Below are 8,091 nucleotides of genomic sequence, written 5' to 3'. Positions count from 1 at the left end.
ATTGTGATGAGGAGAAGGTACTTTTGTTAGGCCATTTGATACTTAATTAGAATGGTCCTAATTAGACATTAAATATATCAGTTATCAAATCACATTTCATTATTAACAAATCAACCAACAAATATGGATATGGAAATATAGTATTTAATAAAAAGTAGTGACAATTATATGCAACACCCAAATCATGCATATATTTAAACATTAGCATGTCTTATTGTGTGCATAATGAACTTATTAGGCGTATATTAGCAGTTGTGGCAAGTAACAACAAATGGGCAGATTATCACGAGTATTTTGAATTATCATTTTTCATGTCATGCTTTTTTTATTTCACATAACATGTGAACTCAAATTAAAATTGAATGGAATATTCAATGTAGGAAATTGTTCTTTCAAGATGTTGTTGCAGACAGTTTTCTCGAGAGCTTATAAGAAGGCTCGATTAATTAATTATAAAGTCCATGTATGATGTAACTAAAGATTAAACTCAGCTCACTTAAGTTCTCGCGCGTAGAATGACTTGATTCAGTATGAAACATGATCTACTCAATTTGACTAAAAACCAAAATTCAGCTTAGAGCAAATTTATTCATTTTATTTATGCTTTATTATTGTAAGCAATTACATGTACAATAAAACAAATGACGGTTTATCGATAGCAAGCGTTTTCTTTCAAGCAAACGGTTGGACTGAAATAAATGAAACTAAGGTAAAATAGTAGAGCAGAGCCTAAATATGGGCATACGTATAAACAAAAACACAATAATAACATATAATACACACAAACAAGTAAACAAATAATAATAAGAATGATAAATTTAAATAAAATATACATTAGGTAATAGTAATAAAATATACACACGGTCATAATGAATAAAGAAAAAAGAAACATTAAAATAAATAGTCCATTAAATACACGTTTTGGTTGTAGATAACAGGAAAAATAATAAATCCGAAGCATCGTACTTATCATTACATACAATAATTTTTGTATGCCCTCAAAATCTTTCTCGACTGAATATGTTATAGGGTTAAGTTTATTTTGTTTTTATATTTAATTGTTATTATTAATAATCAAAAACAAATCTAAATTATAAATATAACTACCATCAGATACGTCATCAATATTAATAGGCGAGACCGTTTCAACAATGACTCTTATTTCATAAATGTATTAAATTTAATTATATTAGCAATTATTACTTATATAATGACTATTACTGAATAATCTTATTGCATACATCATGTTTATAAAGTAATGATAAATGCAGATTGCTTTACATTTTCCATCTGAAATGGACCATGATAGTCAGACAGTTAAAATTTTCAGGACTATGCAACAATTCGTTGTTGCATAGTCCTGAAAATTAATAAACAAAATATCAAGGTTAAGTAAGGCAAGCCATACACGCTACGGTCTGCCGGAAAGGTCCACCTGAGCAAGTATGCCTGCGCAGGTAGACCGGAATGTGTGTGGGAATAGACCTGTGCAGTTTTTTGAGCCTGCGCAGGCGACCGGCGCAAGATCGAAAATCAATTCTTTCGAGTGACGCCGTACGGTGTACCTCATTATGCGTCATCGTCCTCATTCGATGCCATCGCAAAAAGAACTGAAGACCGCTCCGGTACACCGGAATTTCCCCATACACGCTACCAATGTTTGGTTAACCTGCACAGGCATAGCTGCACAGATGACCTCTACGGTAGACCGTAGCGTGTATGGCTTGCCTAACAGTTCGCACGATCCTAAACAGGATGGGTGGTCAACTTTTGAGTTACTCAATTAGTGGGTACAGAAAACAGGGACAATTTCTCTAAAACATTTTCTACTAAAATTTTTAATTTTAATTTCGTAAATAAATGAAAACTTTGTTTTTCTCAGTTCAATTTATGCGGCCAATTAAAACACAATACAGAGAAATCTTGGAAATAAACGCTATATAAATCTTTTTAAGCGAAATACTTGGTGGCTGATGTAATTAATATTTTTTTACATTTATAGCAAAAAAAATGAAATTGCTTTTGAATGTGAGACTTTTTTTTAAATAAAAAAAAACAGCCGTTTCTAATACTTACCAAATACAATTAGCATTTTACGTATTTGATACGGAGAAGGTAGCCTATGTGCCCTTCAGAACTATTACTAGTGAAAATAATTGTTAGATGCGTATATACATAGTAATAACATATTAATAACAACCTGACAACCGACGAATCATGTTAAACTAACGACGAGTTTATCTTTGAAAAAAAATCAACGAAAATGCGAAATTAGCCCTTCGATTCCTACATTCGATAGATGATGACAACGATGGTGATTTCTACATATTTTATCCAATTCGGCACGAATTGGATCAGCTTAAATCGGGCACGGTACCACACACCCACCGAAGATTGTCAAATTGTAGCATGCATCTAGTGTGTCGTTCGGTTACAGTACATTAGTATATTCCTTCATCCCGTCGTCAATACTTTCCTTATCCTAACGCACTTACATTTGCGACCAAAACTCAGCAAATGTACATGGGCGGTTTTGATCGCTTACCCCCAAGCGAACCACCATCTTACTACTGCACTGGAATGATTATTTTTTTATAATATCTGTAGTAAGTAGGTACCTAGTTTCTAGTAGAATAAACAGGCCGTCTAACATTCATTTTTTCATAGTAATATTGTGAATGCAATAATGTGTTTCTTTGTCTGCGTCACCTATTTTATTGTGTGACTTTCAGGCTAAAGAGTGAATTGTACATTCCCATGGGAATGACTACGCGCTCGAAGCTGTAGCCAAAACGCTAGTTTGTGTCTCGTTGATTATACACATAACGTCGTGAAGCCATTCTCATAACTGAATACAAATTATAAGTATGAAGGTACTCCATTTATACAGAATACAACTTTAATAAATATGAGTTACAGCTACTAAGCCTAGAAAAAACTCGACCTTTTCTTATTTGTCCTAAGAGGACATTTTACTGTTTATTCTGTACAAATACACAATTTTATATCGACCTAAATTGTCTGTTCTAATTAGATTAGATGTAAGATTTTCTCATACTCGTGTTTCGAATCGTAATCGTTAGTCTTTCAGAAGCTCAGACACCATTAAAAAGTTTATTTGCTCAATTCGAAAGATATAGGTACTCGTAAAAGCAAAGTAATCCAGACAATTTAGTCCAATTGCTGCTATTCGTTACGTATAATGTACAATCAATTGATACGTACTCTTTCTTTCAATGTTTTATTATATTGAAAGTAATACTATGTCATTCATTTTCAGAACATACGCAAAAGAAAATCATTGTGTTGTGTTTAGTTTACTTCATTATAAACATTTTATATGTAAAAACTTGTTTTTGTACACCGCACACACACGTATTCGTAGTTCCAAAGTTAAGCTGATTCGGGCTCTGAGTTGAAAGGCTCGATCGAGTGAACTCATGCCCGCCCAGTGTAACAATAGTAGGTACCGAGTATAAGATACACACAGCTGCTAATTTTATTGCTATTATATTGCCTATGAAGATTTCAGTTCTGTCCTATCTTTTATATTACATTACCAATTTCTTAATAAATCAATTACGATAATAAAAGAGAATTAACAATGAAATAACCACCTAGTAATGTGTATGTTTAAATACCTCACTAGCTTAGTTAATCATACTTTAATTAACCACTCGTTACCATTGATGTTCAAGCGGGTAAAACGACGCTGAATAGGTAATAATTATCACTAAGTAAACATGTGTTTGCTTGTATAAATGATTGCAATTAAACATGATATTAACGTGTATTAGTTAAACAAAACAGAAGCATTAAATCAATTTGAATCAATTAACTTATTTATATCGTATAATCGAAGCAAATGTATGATTGATAATGAGAATGTTGATAAAAAATATATATTTTTTTAACTTAATATTTATATTCAAAACGAAATACAAAACAAAACACAATAAACTTTTGTAGAATGGTCATAGTAATAACAGGCTCTCGTGGCTTAAATGCAAAAGATCTCCTTGAATCGCTATGATACATATAAAATAAAATAAAATAAAATAAAAAAAAAATACGTAAAAAAATCACCAAAATTTTGCAGTACAAAGTTTCTAGAACATACTGAAGTAGTTGTCAATTACGTGCCTACTAATTTCACAAGCTAATGGCGTTGTTTAGTTCGCGAAATAAAAGAAAACTTCATCTCAAGAAAGTTCATATCAAAGAAGTGAATTTAGCGTTGCGGAAAATTGACTTGACCTTTCAGTTCTAGCACAAGGCAGTTTTGTTCTAAATTGATCAGTATTCAATGATACTTTTATTTAAAATAATCCTATTAATATTATAAATGCGAAAGTTTGTTTGGATGTATGGATGTATGGATGTTTGTTACTCTTTCACGCAAAAACTACTGAACCGATTGCAATGAAATTTGGTAAGCAGATAGCTGGACAACTGGAATAACATATAGGCAACTTTTTATCCCGATATTCCTACGGGATACGGACTTACGCGGGTGAAACCGCGGGGCGCAGCTAGTTACAATATAATCCTTTTTACGAATAAGTCCGCCGTTCCTCGGGGAGAGGTAAAACTCCAAATTGTAAAATGTGACCAAATGACAACATCTTCCTATCAAATACAAGAGGAATCATGGAAATCTATTGAAAATCCACGGAGTTAGTAACAAAAGGAAAAACAAAAAGGAGAATTAGATTGCTAATTGAAAACCTCTTCCTTTTTTAGGAACGTCGGATAAAAATTTATGAATTGATGTTTTTATCAATTAATGCATAAAAATACACAAATGCTGTTTTTCACAATTATTACACAGTAACATATCTTAGCCATAATTTTTTGGAAGATACAGAAGGAGCTATATTATCTATGATTATGAATATATTTCTTAATTAGGTAGCCAGGCATTGTCTACAACCCCACCTGATGGTAAGTGGTTATGCAATCTATGAAAGGACATGCCTGCATAGATAGAGGCTATTTTTACTTATTAACACGCAAGCAAACAAGTGTAGGACGATGTATGGAATTTTTTATATACATGAGCGCAAGTGAGTATATGTAATAAATGTTCTATGTAGGTACTATAACAACAAGAAAAAATTGTTTTTCAATTGAATATCAACTCCATTTTAACCGCGTTGTTTTGACACGGTATTGACAAGATGGCGGGTTGTATGGACATTTTCTATTTTATTATTACAAAAGGTCCTCTGTTATTGTAATATCTCAGTTGTTTTACTTTTTTAACGAGAAAATAATACGAGTCGGCTAAAAAAGTGGCTTAAGCTATCTATCCAAGTGTAATTGAAATACTTATTCTGATTACTTCATCGTCGAACAACTTTCTAATAGCCATTGGCAATGCATTTTTATTAGAATACACCTACACGTACACACATTTTTATTAGAATACACCTACATACACACAATCGATCCAAGTATCACGATAAAAATATCCTACATTTATGAAAAATGTACAAATTTTAATGGAAAGACAGCAATAAACTAATAATCGCAATACGTAGAAAAAAGCAATCTTTCATATACCTGTATATAATTTAATCCTATTTGCACACATATACATATATTTCGTACGGAAATACGACTCACTGCGTATTAATTACTGTTAATCTATGCAAATGGGATAAATTTATATACGCAAATATGTAATTATTATTGTTTGCCTTTCCCACTTATATGAGAAATAGTAAGTACGTGTATAAATAAAAGTAAGTAAAAACAAATAATAATCTAATTGGAAAGTTAAAAGGACCGGGTTTTATTTTCTACACATTCTCAATACAGAGTACCAAATGTAGAAAGAGTCATACAAAATTTAACAATGAAATCTTTTTAATGCCTGCACCTACATATCTAACAATCACCCAGAATTTCATCACTGGAATTCTAAGTGCACTTTTAGTTAACAGTGCACTTGGGCGAACGAATACAAAAATGTCACATTCAGTATTAAATTCTGCTACAATGTAAAATGTAAGCTTCGATCATGAAATTTTGCACACTTGAACAAATCATTAAATTATGCAGTTTTATTAGGAGATCGTTGAGAAGAAATAATATTATTTGTAATATGTAAATGGCATATGCGCATTTCACAGGATTGTAAATTGATTTTATGATATTTAGATCGTGAAATATAATTAATTTAGAAAACTGATAGCCATCTTTATACTGTTAACAAAAATTGTGTTACACCAAAAATAATCAAGTCAAATTTGAATTTTGGTAAGTCAACTTAATGGACATAAACCCGTCCACTTCGTGACGTATTAGATGGCAAATAATTTAAATTTAATTCGACTTAAACTAGAAAACATCACTACGTTCGTGATACGCATTTGTACTGTCTCGATATATGCTCCTGAGAGACCGAAATAAATTATTGTTTTGGATTAAATGTCATGTGTCTGGATTTAGGAAAAAAGAAAAATACATTGATTATACATTTAGGTGGAACAATCTTTATACTATTTAATTATTACAAATTAAATTGGCGCCTTTTTTTATGTTGGAAAATATATATTTTTTAAATGCTATGTATAAATACTTATTCAAATATATATGAGCGTTTAATGTATAAACTTGTCATAAAATTTACTTCTCATTTGAAATCCTCACTATGTAAGAAGTATTCAAACACATTAAAACAACAAAATCTCAAAAAGAATACTCTTTTCTTACGATTAATCGTTATTTAAATTATTCAATAGGTTCACACGTTGAACATTACATAGATAAATGTAAATCTAAAAATTCATTAATAATTTAATTAAAAATACATATACGGAAAATGCTAATTTATTACCATACTATTAATTATTTCAGTTATTGATTAATAGCGTGTTTTGATCTGAAAGGGTTTCTTATTATTGTCTGTTTATTCATACAGCATAATAAACTATATCACAGTTTTTGTGAATGTATAAAAAACAGTACCTACACTTCACCGAAGGACCGTCAATTTATCCAAAAATGAAGAGTTAATTTTCCTACTAAATCGATGATATAATATAATATGACATAATATCGTCTCACTCTGAAAAGTACGGGGCTTATAATAATCGTCCCTGCCTTCCAGAAATACACATTACATTTGCAAGGGCTTTGAAGAAAGACAATTTATATGTAAGAAGATGATACGATTTGTCGTAATCACCCTGCTTACAAAGAAAAAATTGCATATTTTTGTATGCATGTTTTTTGTTACTCCTTTATCCTCGATGTTCCATTTTTCATTTAAATAAACCTACTTAAATTTAAGACCACTTTTTATCATTGAGTATAGCGGAGAATTTCAGAAGAAAGCAATGCGCCCGAAACATTAAATACATAAATGTCTTTTGCTTTATAGATTTCAGTTCTTAATCTGCTTTAATTTATGTATAAGAATTTATATCATACCTACTATAATACAGCTTAGTATTTAGGTACAGTAATATTAAGCGTAAAGCAGAGGTTGAAAAATAATGTATTAATGTTGCAATTTTATAATATTAGGATAGTATCATAATTTTCTAATTTTGCACAAATTGGCAAAAGACCTGGTTTTAAATAGATTGCCATGATTTAGGAAAGGATAGGCAGAGAACTGATGAGAAGAATAATGGAAATGACTGAGAATGGTACGGAGATGGGTGTCCGGCTCACCGTAACCACCATAGGCATGCTACTGTGACATGCTACTGTTTCACGACGATATTGCGTGAGGGTTTCACAAGAGCGAGCTGACCCGATTCGTGGCGAAGCATAGATACTTGATTCTCGCAATAAAATTTACTAAAAACTAAATGCATAATACCTATTGTTTTAGCGAAAAAGCAAAGCCAGCTTGACATACTAATACTGAGCTGGGCGTACACAACTTACGTTTTAGCTAAGTGCTCTCCGACAACATTTGCTCGCCTACTCAACTAGTTACATTTGTCATATACTTATAAAGAAATGACTCATAAATCACTTGACCATAGTAAGAAATTGCGGATAAATACTTTTTGTATATATATAGTAAACGGTTTTATCTTTACAGACTTTAATGTTTCTTTGTCCCTAGAG

Source organism: Zerene cesonia, chromosome 5, assembly GCF_012273895.1.
Source record: "Zerene cesonia ecotype Mississippi chromosome 5, Zerene_cesonia_1.1, whole genome shotgun sequence".
In the NCBI taxonomy this organism is placed as follows: Eukaryota; Metazoa; Arthropoda; class Insecta; order Lepidoptera; family Pieridae; genus Zerene; species Zerene cesonia.
The sequence above is the reverse complement of the archived record's forward strand: the minus strand, read 5'-3'. Positions refer to the sequence as shown.